Genomic DNA, 14,519 nt, shown 5'->3' on the forward strand with positions numbered 1-14,519 from the left:
GTGTAAAGTTCATCAGATTTTGTAAACTTGACATTAAAAATACCGTTGTTTAGCAGCGTAAATCTACGTCTAGCCATCTTGGTAGTTATACTCTGAATCATACCTTCTCACATCATAGGTTTCTGGTGCATTTGCAATTTACCCTGGCGCTTTGGGGAAAGCGATGCTCTTTAATTCTTCAAAAGAAAGTGACTTGACAGTTGAAAGTGGTCATTTGTAATCTGACCTAAACGCTTCCTACCCAGACTGATCTTCTAAAGCTGAGGTAGATCCTATCTCTGTATGACTGATTGGAGTACAGTATGACTTCAGGTCTGATGTTTATCAAACCACCATCAACCAAGATCTGAGCTAGCCCGAACTGTCACGATCAGAATTGCAAGTGGTTTTATACCTTGAGCAATTCCTAAGGTGTGTCCTGAACTTCTGAAAGCCCTTAACTCCCTCTGCTCTTGCCACCCTACCCTCTCTTCAGTATTATGCTTCGGTGGTTGTCCTTTCTGGGCTTGGATTCTCTTTGAATAAAAGGCATCTTCTCCTATTTATTGTAGGAAAAGTATTTGTCATTGGGATTCAATGAAAGATGTGAAAATTACTCTTCTATATACCGCTGTTTCTCTTACGTTCAGCCCAGAGCTAATTTACTGTGATAAAAAGTAATGTAATTAGAACACAGGAATTTCCCCACTTCTATTTAGCATAAACAGCTGTGTTGACACAGACCATTAGTGGTCGTTGCCAAACCCAGACACCTGAGTCTTTAATGTAGGTCAGGAGTATAAACCTACAGCAAGGAGTTTGGTTTTCCCCAGCACTTTTTTCCTGAAGTTCTGCCAAGACCTGTTGAGGTGTCCATTCCCAGTACGGTTGACCAGGAAACCATCCATTATGAGCGTAAGGCATGCACTGGGGGTAGGCACTGGGCCAAATGTTTAACCGCTGTGGTGGTGCAACCCCCCCACTTACTCCTTTAAGCCACTCGGTACTTGCCATGATTTCCTCCCCACCCAGGCCACATAGTAATACAGTGGACCAGAACATACCATAATGGTCTAACATGAAAGAAAGAAAAGGTGGAGAGCAATGGACCAGAACGCAACAGTGTGCCTGGTCCCCATGGCTTCTACTGTCTGAAGATAATCACTATAATCGATCATTCCTGACAACATATGGATCGTGGCCACAGAGGTGGGGGGATACCAGGACTGCAGGATCTAGCAAGTTTTGGGCTTGCGTAACCGGTGGAAAGTACTGGAATATTCCATTGTCTGAACCAGGCCGGAGTGGAAACGTACCTGACGAAAGTCAGTTACCTCGGATCCTATAAGTAGCGAATCTAGTAAAGACCCTCTGAGCTCTTGTGGATGGCAGCGGGCTGTGGGCAGTATCTGCCCTGAGTTGGGACGTGGCTCAGGCTCACACCTCGAGGACTCGAAGGCCAGGGTGAGAGAATCCCTCTTGAGCCTCAACTGCTGCCCACTGAGGAACGCCGATGCATCGTCAGTATTTACCCTAAACACGGGAAAGGGAAGTTTTGGCTATAGGCTAGCCTCTCTTCCAACCACCTCTCCAGCTATATGTTTGTGATATACACATTAGCTTTATGGATGTGGATGTTCTTCCATTTCTGCATGCACACGTAGGAGTTAAAAGCGGTACCCATTGGCTCGTGAGAGTTGCCTGCTATGAAGAAATTCTTGATTCCAGCAATGAGAGACCCCTCTGTGTGTGTGTGCGTGCGCACGCACATGCTTGTATGCTTTGCGTATGTGTATACGTATTAATTTGAAATGCATGTTTTTGCTCATATGTATAAGTATTGATTTGGAATACCTTTTAGTAAGTTAGTGTGAATCTTGCCATCTTCAAATATGTAATTAAGTCACTGTTCAATTATTTCGTTAAATTGCTTTGTAAACCTCTAAAGCAGTTAATGATTAAGTGCTGCTGAAATTCAGCCTCTTGATCTACCTTAAGTCACTAATAAATTTTGAATTGCTGTTAAATCATAACCATGTCAAATATTTCCATCTGAGACAACCACCCACACAAAACAGTAACTCTTCCACTTTCTTCTTAAGTGGAATAACCACTGGAGAGCTTGGGAACTGTTAAGAGTCACTATAAGCTTTGATTCCAGCGTATCTTTTATCATTTTCATTTCTGAAGTGGCATGCTTGATGGCACACTGGCTGACAGTCTTTCATAAGGTTCATCCTGTCAATCAGATGTGTTCTCCTGGAAAGATTTCCATTGCTTCTGCAAAATCTCCATGATTTCTGCCATTTTGGAGGACAGAATCTCCTTGGGTAGTGAGATGTCCTCCAGAAGACTTTCTCATAGACCGTCAGAGAGTAAATGAGAAATGCAAGGGACCTAGGACCCCTTCTTCTTGGTTAGACTTTGTTTACATCTACTTTTTGGCTTTGATGAGGTTTAAAAAGTTCTGTCCTGAAAAGATTGTCCTTGTGTATTCTAGTTTTATTGTTCTACTTGAGGCATTTGGCCAAGTTCTGTTCCACCAAACCCACTAAGGATTTGCCAGTCTTAAAGGACTTGAGATACTTTGAGACAGTTTCTCCTTCATGCTTGGTGTGTCCTTCCTAGGAATCTTTGAGATGGTCTGAAAGCAACGTTAGAGTTTTGGCAGGAGCTCCTTGTTTTTCCACGCAGGCCTCCTGCTGCCTTTGCTTGATTTCCTGCTTGCTGGGATGGACCACTCTTGCGCTTGGCGAGGAGGTGATACTTGAAAATCAACCAGCGCTGCTGGACCACTCTGCTCTCCAGGAGGATCTCCCAATGGATTCTTCTGAGCAGATCCCTGAAGAGCTCCAAGTCTGCTCTCCTGAAGTCTCAGGATCACAACTGTGATCTTGTTTTACGCCTCGAGCCCTCCTTTCGGGATCCCGAACTCTACCATTGAGCATGCTGCAGCACCAGTATGATTTATGATAATAATCTAATCATTTTGGGATGGTAACAGGAGAGTGACATTTCTCAGACCAGCAAGGAGCACCGTTACAAGAATTATAGTCAAGTTTTTGCCAGAACCTGACTCTGTGACTCCGTGTCACCTGTAATCACAGTCATGGGTCCTGGCAAAGCATTGAGGTGGTGACAGTTGCTCTGGCAATGTATGGCATTCAGAGTTTGAACCTTATGCCAACCTTGAATCTTCTAAGATCTCATAGCACATTACCAGGGCTGCTCTAGCACTCCTCCTGCTGTACCTGAGCTTTAGTGTTACTTTTGTGTTGACTGCAAATTTGGTACTGATGGCAGCTGGAGCGCGATGAGTGTTTCAGGAGTGACACAAGTCTTCATGACCATAGAAGGCCTAGCAAGCTAATACACGCATAAACAACTTTCAGGCAATTAAGTACCTTAAAACGTAATTACCACGTGCCATATTCAAAGCATTTGACTGTCCAGACTGAGTAAGAGTGTATTTACGTACTATTGTGGTAACTTGGGGCCATATTTGGTGAAAGCTTTAAGTTACATATATGGAAGCGCAAAGGTCCTGTAGAGCACACTGCACCCCTCAGCTCTGTTTCTGGACTTTATCTTTGTGGAAGGAAGGTCACTTTGGGAAGTATTGCAGATAATAATAAAATTGTGCGGTTCTGCATGCCAGGAGCAGCGACAGGGGCACAAGTGCTTTATCTCCTTCTGTACAAGGGGTGGTTAGTTGTAAAGCACTATGCAATTATTAGTTGGTAAGGATTTGGCTTGCGCCTTAGTGAGGGAGATGTAACAGTATTTTCGATTGGGGAATGGTTACTAAACCGGAGTTTGAAAACAATTTCCTTCCAGTAATGTTGCAAAATGAGCAGGATGTGCACTTGTTGACTTGAACGTCACTCTGTTGACCTTTCACATGAGCGTACATGAAGTACGCTATACAAGTGTGAGAGAGGGAATAGCTACAGGTTACCGTTGAACCCAGAGTCTTTGTTATTATAATCTTTTAAGTAATAAGGCTTGAGTTTCAATGTATAGGATTGGACAGGAAGAGAAAAAAATGAGTTCTGGAGTATATTTGTGCAGCCCCATTGAAATTTTTAGTCTTTGATGCGCAGTTGCAAGATAGCGCTCAGTTTATCATCGACTTTCAAAGCACTGTCTACTGAGATAGACATTCAGAATGAAAAAGCTGATGCATTCTTTGTTGCTCTGGCATAAACACTCCTGCCATGATAGGCCAGAAGATCCTGTCCAAAGCTTTCTATCACGGTAGTAATTTTCATCATGTGCTTTTTTCATTGGTGTTTTGTGACGCTTGTTTAAGAATTTACTAATTAAAAATGATGCGTCATATCTTTAACTCACAATAGTGTGTTTTGAAAGGAATGCTTGTAATTCCATATAAGCCAGTGCATGTCCTACTCCTTTCACAACCCAGTCTGAAAGGAAATGGCAGACGTTATGGTAATCATTTACCAAAAGAAGTTCCAGATGAAAAGCATGTGTCTGTTGCAGAAGGCATAAGAGCAAAGAAGTTCCGTTTCCTACACATTCTTTGAGTACTTCTGTGATTTGCTGACAATAAGAAGCGTAAACCAGGTGGTACAAGTTCCAACAATGAATGAATTGTTTCCTTTCTGAAGATACTAAAAATTACATTTTATTGTTTAGGCAGAACATTAAGGCAAGTTGTGTTGCACTGTCGTGAGTTCCTCAGAGTCCTCCTTTATCGGCCGCTCTTTATTTCCTTTCCGCGTGAAAGATATTTTCCAATAACCAACAGTTATTCTGACATTTTGCTATGTTTTGGACAGCTTAATCCAGAAAGGAATAGTGTTTGTCATTAACACGCAGTCAAATCAGAGTTTCAGTGGAAGACTTTTGGAACTTAATTTGAGATCTGGGAATGGGAATAGGAATGGGCTGAGATTTCTGAGGTGCTTGTTATTACAGACATGGTTTTTTCACTCCAGTGCCGGGCATTTTATTTGTAGAGTGATTCTTCTTTATTTATTTGCGGGGGCTCCCATTTTATACTCTGGCTTTATGATGGTGGTAGTGAAATAACTGAGGAGACAGTGCAAAAGCGGCACTGCAGAGGTGGGAACAAGAGGCTGGGGCTGAGGAGGGCGCAGGACCTTCTGACACTGGCTTCCCCAAGGCTCTGTGTTTCAAACTACGTCTTTAGCTGTAACAACAGAGCCTGGAAGATTATTTGCTGTAATCCATTGTATGAAGCATCAGACATGCTACATTAGCTGACAGATAACATCTGAAGGATTGCTCTAAAGCCTTAAAGAACTACGGCGCCATCACATTAAGTTATACGGCACGATGGAATTACAAGACAGAACGACATGTTTATCACAGAACGGAAGCTGTCTTTATTAAGCCTCACTAACCTATAGGTTGCTTCATTTTGTGGCAAGTTCAGTCACGTTCCTCCTAGCAGCAGTGGGCGTGAATTAAGGAAGTGTTGGATATCGCTAATAATCTGCTGAATCCCTGAACCTCAACAGCAAGCGGTGAGGGTCTCGGGTACCCCGTGCTGCTCAGGAAGCAGTCAGGCCATACTGTCAGTACTTCTAGTTTCCATCTACCATCACGACCATAGCATTACAGCCAGAGCATTGTGCTGCATGAGACTGCTATGGTGTAAAGGGACAACAAGCAGGCTGGAGGCCGAAGAGCGGTTGCTGCTGGAGGTGAGTTGCTCACAGATGTGCCTCCCGTCTTTCCAACTGTGAAAGTGTCTCCCTGCGCTGTTTATCTGCAAAAGGCAGTGTCGGTACGTTGCTGGTTTTCAGGGCATCATCCTCAAGCCCAGCTACCAGCCATTGCTCTTTTCAAAATGAATCATTAATTGTGGGGACATCCAAAGACCATTTTCATGTCATTCTTTTCCTTGGAGGCAGGAACTTGGTAATGAGTTCCAGCAAGACGATCAAATCATACCCGCACCATGTTGCAATCTCATTGTCTTGCACAGTGTCATCCTGGGAGCCCTGGGTAAGAAGCCGCTTCTCCACTAATGGCACGCAAGCAACGACACCGTCATTTTCAAAGAGCAGCGGTGGTCCCTCTTTAAGGACAGCGGGGCAGATTCCTGCCTTGGAGCGGCAATCAGCATTTTATCGTTTCTGCTAATTGAGAATGCTGCTGCTCCAGGCAGGCGGCACGTCACCACCGTCCAGCCTACGTTCCTGGTGTATGCAGCTCATCTGTGGGTTCAGAAAAATCATCTATCCCTGTAAGAGGATGAATAAGAGGATGTATTAGTTCCTCTCAGCATAAACCCAGCAGACAGCACGCACTTATAAAAGTCAGGAATGGCAGGGAGTGCATATACAGGGTTTCTAGCAGCACTTGCAGTCTTACCAGACAGCGTCTTAGAGCCATCGGTGCAGGGCTTACAGCGGGTTGTAAGAGTCTAGCACCAGCAAGCATCCCATTTTCCAATTTTTGAAGAATGTCTCAAATAATCGGCTATTTTTCTGAAGCCGAGCTTTTGCACACTGCCTCAGCAAAAATGAATAATAGCAGCGGTGACTCAGCCCCGAGGTCCTCTGCACACTGCCCTGGGCTGAGCCACAGCTCTCCGAAATCCCACAGAGCCTTTCCACACCCTTCGCCGTTCTTGCTCAACCAGCAGCTACTTGCTTTTGTCCCAAGCAGGGAAGAAGAGGCCTGAATCACAAAGCTGAGAGCAGAATCTGGATCCAAAGCTCCCATTCCCCTGTTGGTATTTGAGTACCGAAATTTCGTGTAAGGCTCATCCCAAGGATATGAAATCTCTTTGTGAGAAGAAAACATAGATGTGCATATTTTCTAGCTGGTGTTATCTGGTGTGGGGTGCGGTGTTAACATTCTGCAAGCGAGTTAACAGCACGGCCTTTGATATTTAAAGTTGTACCCTTGAATCTGCATGTGGATACTTAAATACACGGCCTGATTTTCACATCTGTAGCTGCTGTTGAAGGTGCTGGGTATCTGTGAGAGCAACAATCGAGTCTGTCGTTATCTTACTTTAGAAGTGCCCACGTGAACGCATGGACCCATTAGGAATTTTCAGCTTAAGGAAAGTCCCTTGTGAAAGAAAAATACAAGGACAAAATCAGCAAGTCAGTTAGATTTATTGCATGTACGTGATGTGGAAGATTGATAAACTCAAAGAAAAGACAATCACAGGGCTAAAGCGTCAGCCTGGAACCCTGGAGATTGCAGTCCAGCTCTTGGCTTTGGTGCGGAGTTTTGTGACTCTGGGGTAGTCGATGAGGCCAGGATCTGCGAAGTTCTCATCAAAGATGAGGCCGTCATCCTCAAAGGTCATTACAGAGCAATTAATTACCTCTGAGAATTGTAGTTTTATTTCTTTGGGCCTGACTTCTCCTCTATAAAATTACATAGCTGCATAGATTGAAGCTGCCTGTCTCCCAGGAGATGTGTTGGAATTACTGTGACTCTTTTCTAGAGGTTCAGAAGAAACACTCTAAAGCATACAGCATGGAGGAAAGTTCGTTAAAAGGCCTTGAGAAATGAGTGGTTAATATTTTTATTTTATTAAAGAATATTTACACTTTAAAAAACAGGAGCAGAGGATTGCCATGGGTTACCAAGTGTACTTTGAAGTCTGGATCTAGAAGTCCTTTGAAAGAAACATCACCTTCCTTTTGTGTATTTTGCGTGAAAAGATGCATATTATGTGTGTGATCTTACCTTTAACACTTTAGGCCCTTTAACCTTTTAAAATGGAAACAGAATCTGTAATCCCCAAAAGAAGTTTGCTTTCTTCCTTTCTGAAATAAATCTACCTTACAATCCTCTGGAAAGCATTCAGGCGATGTGATTTTCACCCTCATCACATTTCATAAACAAATGGGTTTGCTCCACACCTTAAAGCCAGGAGATTCAGCTACAGGTGACGCACTGGTTTTGAGTGCAACCTTCTTTGTTTTCATAGTAATGCCAGTTGGAGACACGAGCTGCAAACTGAACGTCCTGCCAGCAGCCGATGCAGGTCACACTTCCACTCGAGGATTTGCGTGATTTATGTCGCTTTTCCATTACTTGACCAAATGCATTGTTGGGGATTGTGAGGGTCTTACTCACCACACTGAAGTCACCCAGGTGATTTCCCTGTCACGCTTTCCACTTGTGTAATCTGGTAAATTTTTTTGCCCCATCTCACGTGCCTTAACAAGATCACTTAAGTGATCACTACCAAGATTTTCTTCTGCTATGTGATACAGTGCAAACTTCAAGCATCTAGCCATCAAGGACATAAGTCCCACCACTTCTGCCCTTTCTACAACATTAAATTCCTTTCACAAGTGCATAGCTAACCAGTCTTTTGAATTCAGAGCTTTAATGGTGTGAAACAGGTAAACACAATAAGCATACCATCATTTAATGACTGTTAGAGTCCATGGCAATATTTTACTTCAAAAAGCCTGAGATGAAGCGTTACGTGAGTAGACACCAGTAAGAAGGGGATGTTATAGGAGAGTACCAACTGAGAATATTGTGACTTACACCAGAAATAAATTCACAAAATGCATTTGAAAGCATGTTTATTTAAACGCAGACTGCAAAGCAAAATGCTTCCCCTGCTATTACTTGAATCCCAACATTTAAATAGTTCTAAATTCATTTCCAATTATATCAATGTAACCTTTTATATCTTGAGTGAGATAGCAACCAGAAAATACTATCAGGAGTCAGTGCTCAAATTTATAGTATGCGAGGAAGTTAAGCACCAGTGGGTATCAGGACCCAGCAAGGACGAGCTGGTCCCTAAGGGACGGGGAGCCAAGCGCCGTAACCCCGCAGGCAGGGCAGGGGCGTCCCACAGTACCCACGCAGGGTGAGCCAGGCGGGCCAGCAGAGCACAGCCAAGAGTCCACATCACCGGGCAAGTCCATGGCCGTGGGGCAAGTCCAAGGTCAAGCCAGAAAGTCAAGTGACAGGTCGGGGGTCCGGATCAACGCAGTCCATGGGCAGGCAAAGCCAAGGCTGAGGCTGAAGGGGAGACAAGCACTCCTCCAACATAGTTTAAAAAGGGTAAAATATGTGAAAGCCAGAGCTTAAATGGGCCTCTGGGCCCATGGGCGAGGGTGTGGGTGGGGAGGCTGCAGGTGAGGCTCGTCAGGGCGAGGAAGGCCAGTAGGTGCTCTCGGGGCCCCGACAGCAGGCAACCACTGTTGCAGTGAGATCCCCAGTGCTGCAAATACTGTGTTTTCATTGCTTGTCATCGCTAGAGGAGTTCACTGAGCCTATTAAGGAATTCAGCTGGAAATACTGAAGGAGCAAAACTTAGTAAGGCTCAACAGCCTTTCTTCCTTCAGCTACAGACTGCAAAAATTGAAGTTTCAGCTTGTGAGACCTTCTGTCACCTTTCTGAATATCTGATTTCTTCCCCAATCTTACCCAAATCTTCTGAAGAGAAATAAAACTCAATCTAAATCATTTCTGAACAGCACCGGGAAAATGTAGAGGTTTTCCTTCCAGTTATGGCACAGCAGTAAAACCCCTTCTGAATCTCTTTGCCTTCCATCCTCCCATGACAACTGAGCTTTAGAGATATATCGCTGGTTTTGAATTGTCTCCCATACATGCCTCAGTGTAACCACTGCTATCCTGTGTGAGGTTACCTGCTCACTGCCAGACACAGAAGGCATTTTAAAGCACATGTGCTTACTCTGGGCTTGGTCTTGCGTCCCTCGTCACCAGTGGCAACAGGTCCCAGTGTTGTGTTTCATGGCCCAGTTGTTGGCTGCAGATGCCTTTGGTTTTGCCGAAAGCTTGAAAGCAACATGATTTTCAGAGTGCATCTTCATTTCTTTTGTAAGGCAGGTATTTCTGAATCTCAAAGGAGGTACCAAAAACCATGTCATCATTTGGAAAAAGCCTTGTCCATGGACTTCACCACTCCTTAGATTTTTAATATTAATACTTTTCTCACTAGTGACGTGGTTTTAGACTAAATTTATTCATATTCCCAAGTGAGAGGTGTTACATAGGAGCAGCTTGTTACTATTAACAGCCATTGCATTTTTTTTTCCTAGGGAAATTGCTTTTACTGTTGTAACAGAAAAAAGAACAAAGAAGTATTCCTCCCTTGACATCACGCACAACAAAATTAAGTATTTCCCCCCACAGTTCAGTGTGGTATTTGTTCTTGAACAAGATACAATGATACACTGGCAGGGCATGTTGATAGTACTAGAAGCGGTGTCAGTGAAATGCATCAGAAACGTAGAATAAAACCTAAAATAAAATGCTTGCCTCTCCTACAGATTTCGACCTGCATGTTTAAAGCTTTCCAATGTATTCTAGGGTTCTGTCTTAATACAGTGTCCAAACGTGGACTTAAATTGAGCTCGTGAGGATTGATTTGAACAGAAATAGAATACACTGTTGCCCATGTTACTTTCAGAACCGGTGACAAAGAGGTACTTGTGTTTTATTTTATGATAAACAGCATAATTTATGATACTACATTGAAAGTCACCTTCAGCAACAAGTTCCTGCACGCATACACAAACCACCCAGGAAATAGTAAGCTGTTGACTGGCTAACTCAGCCTTCTCTTTTGAACACAAGTGCTGCATTGTATTGTTAAGTCTATTTTGGATTTTATGCTTGTAGTGTTTTGCTGTATCGGTTTCGGGCACATCAGCCCGTTCCTGGAAATTGCCAGATTATCCATATAGGTCGCTACTCATAAGAAGCTTACGTTTATTAATGAGATGTGTCATTCAGCAGCCTCAGAAACCGCCTAATAGACAGCCAGGGTCTCATCCCAGGAGAAGTCCTCTCAACAGCAACCTCTTGTAGCGCTAGTCCCAGTATCACTCCCTGTCTTTCACAGAAAGCTTTTATTTGTTGCCCATTTAGTGAGAACAGCAGCCAGGATGAAAAACAGTGTCTCTACCTCCTGCAGGTGATCCGGCGCTGGCACGCCTCCTCAGAACTGCAGCACACCAGTATCGCAGTGCTTGTTGGTGCTGACAGATCCAGCACGTAAGAGCTCAGCCTATATTTATGTGACTGCAGTTTTTGATGGGAGAGAATGTTTTGTCTCTTTGCAGTCTAGAAACTCATAAATCTGAAAGCAAAAAGAAAGGATATTTTCCTATTCACAACAATGGCAGAAGCAGCCTCTTCCACTTACAACAGAACGGGCTAGAGCAGCCATATCCATTTCTTGTTTTGTCCAAGACAGCATTTTTGTTCCAGATTTTTTCCTTTAATAATATTTGGCTTTGCTAGGAACATTGGGATTTCTCTTTGCAAGTGCTTCACTAACAATTTCAAGCGAGCAGGAGGCTGCTGCGTCATTTCATTTTCTTTTTCTAGAACCAGTTACCTTTTCTGTCACTGAACCATTGTAGAGCTTATAACCAAAACCAGACATCTCATGCCCTTTTTCTGGTCTTATTTCTCGTCCAGGAAGATCTGCTGATATCCTGGAGGATGGACTCATCACCTGTTTCCCATCTGCTCCTGTGGCCTCAAGCCCAGTGTGGGCACCCCTTTGGTAGGGACACGCCAAGTGTGGTTATTCAGCCTGGCTACTGGTGTACCGTGGAGAGCGTCTGAAAGACTGATGTATCTGAGTCCATCCCCTCCCTCCCTGCATTTTTATTCTCCTTCCCTCCCTCTTTTCTGCCCCAGGTCACCACAGTAAAATGCAGCACAATAAAATGTAATTGCAGTGCTTCTTAAGGCAGTCTAATTAGGAAGTCAAGTTTTTCCCCGCGTATCTGTTAGCCAGGAGGTGTTTGAAAGACTGGTAAGGCAGCAGTACCGATGCATGAAACATCCTTCTCCCAGGAACCCACTCTGAGTTTCATCCCCCACCGTCTCTTCTGTTAAATAAAACCAGTGTAAGCCATTCCCAGACCTAATGTTGCAGTGACTGCAGGCAGTTGTGCATCAAGAGAAATGCGGGTAGCCCTCTTGGCCACCACTCTGTCCTCTCTGTGGGTCCAGGAAGGTCCACAGTTCCACCTGGAGGCCAGGTCTGATACAGCAGCCTCTTGTCACACAACGTTCAGAGCTTGCTCTTAATGGTACTAAGAGACAGTTCCACACCGAATCCAAAATCTCTATGTCGAGTCCTGTGCCTTTCATGCACATCGACTTCGTTCCACCTGACCAGTACTTATGTACAAGAACGTTTGCTCTCGCCCCGGAAGCTGCCGCGTTGTTGTGACTGCAGTTGTTCCCCACAGTTACCCCTGCCCATAATCACATGTTAGTATTATTAGATATGGTCAGAAGGTCACTGATGGGAGACTTGATTGATATTTTGTATCAATCATGTATTTTGATCTTCATTGTACATTGTTTTGTATTTTGATCTTCATTGTACATGAAGAGTTTTAGAGGACAAAGCGAACTGTTTCCTCGTTATATGTAATTCAGCTCTTCGAGATGGAAGTTTTCACCTTCCTGATTCGCTTCCCATCAAAGAGCACAGGTCCCAAAGCAGCTCTGTGGGACTCAGAACACCCCTCTCCCATAAGAAAAGTGCCTATCATTTAGTCCTGCTTTCTGTTTCTATCCTTTTATTCTACACAAGCCATTTCTCCTCTCCTCTCTTGAAGCAGCTTTGGTGCTGGACGCTGTTGATTTCCCATGGGGAGCCAGAGTATCCCTTCCACCTGGGGCCCCGCTCCCCGCAGGCGTCCCGAACCACGGGTTTAGCCAACAAAAACTGTGTTTAGTCTTCCCCAGTATTTTAGGTGAAGCCCTTTGTTCACCGAGTCTATTTTCTGTTTCCTTTTCTACTGATTTGGCTGGCAAAGGCATCAACTTACTGGTCTGTAGTTGTCCAGACGTTCAGAAGATTGAGCGTTCATAACCAGGCAGTTTTCAAGTCTGGTACCAAAGCAGGTAGAAATGAGGCATTTGGCATCTGCTGTGTTTTATCACCACACATAGCATACTAGAGTTGGTACTGCTTTAATTTTTTCTCCCTTTGGCCCTTCCTTAAACCTTGGAAACTCCCTTCCGTTCCAACAGCCTCAACAGTGTTTGGTTACACGGGCCCTTAAAACATCTTTCCAACATAAATTTAACAGCTATTTTTTCTGTACTCCAGAGTCAATAGATCACTCTCACAAGTTGTGACTGCGATACACAGACACTGAGGGGTCTGACACCTCCTCCACTGGTGGGAGAGTGAATTTATTTCAGTTTCGGCACCTTAAATGCAGCCTTTTGTCGACAAGAACTGTCAGCCCGAGAGATGTGGCCTCGGAGCTACCCCCTCCTGTGGTAGTTCCACCCCCTGCACCCTAATTATCCTGGAGTTGCAGCGCAGGCACTACTCACAGTTCATAGGTGTTTTCCTTTGTTGTAGTGTTGGTGGCTTCAATTAGATATTATTATTGGTGTTTACATCGTAAAGGTGATTTGTTTTCAATTCTTTCAAGGCCAGGAAAAAGGCTAAACAGTGTGTAACCCAAACCCCTTATTGTCTAAAGAGTCAGGAAAAGGTAAAGTTCAAAGGAACAAGCCCAGAGTAAGATAAGCAGTTGGCATATTAAATAACTTTTATTAGTATATCATCTTTACATACACCTTTTGAATGCAACAGCATTTGCTCAGTTTATGTACCAGGGAAGGCTTGCAACAACACGTTTTTCTGGAAATGGACTTGGTAGAAAATAGAGCTAAAGGAAATCAGAAAATATCAAGATAGACAAGGTACACGAGAGCTGGCAGAAATTCTTTTTACATTCATAAGAACTTCCGACAAAATCCAAGAGCCATTTTGGTTTTATTTCAGCTGGTAAGTTAAATACAAAATAATACATTTTGCAATACAAATTTAATGTTAAGAAATTTTAGATCCTAAAAGCAGTGTTTGAACAGGTACTTCATTACTTAAAAAAAAATACCCATTTCTGAAAATATTTTAACAGCATATGATTAATATTTTTACTCCACAGACTCCCTGGCAGCTTACAAAAACTCAGTGCTGTAGCGACACGTGCAGTTGGGCCACAGACCTAACTTCATGAATACCAACAGCATGATGATATCAGTATCTTACCTCAATTCTTCTTAGCTACATTTGCTATTGAGTTTGGTTTTTGTAGTGAAATAAGAAAAGCCAAACCCCCAGTTTAAACGAAGATCGTGGGGCAGAGCGAGAAGAGCCAGGACTCGCGCTGCCTCTGGTCCACATTTCGCTGCAGAAGCCAGCAGGGGCCAGTGCAAGGCCACCACATAGGGCTGCAGACTACCTGCGGCTCAAGCCCAGCAAGTGCTGGCAGGCACTATACCCCACTACTTCCCTGGCAGTAGTGTAGCTGCTCAGCACACCCCTTGGTCAGCTCACCTGCTAAAAACCTCCCCTGGTACCCTCGCAAAGCAAGCTGAGCAGAGCCAGAGGCTGTAGCCACATTGAACCAACACTCCAGGTACCAGATAAGGTCACAGTAATTAAACAGAACCCCTGTGTAAGTAAGAAATCAAACCCCAAGTCACACCCAGATCATCCAGTGACCACCCATTGACTCTAAAGTGAGAAAAACACT

The sequence above is a fragment of the Vanellus vanellus genome (genome assembly GCF_965231255.1).
Source record: "Vanellus vanellus genome assembly, chromosome: 4".
In the NCBI taxonomy this organism is placed as follows: Eukaryota; Metazoa; Chordata; class Aves; order Charadriiformes; family Charadriidae; genus Vanellus; species Vanellus vanellus.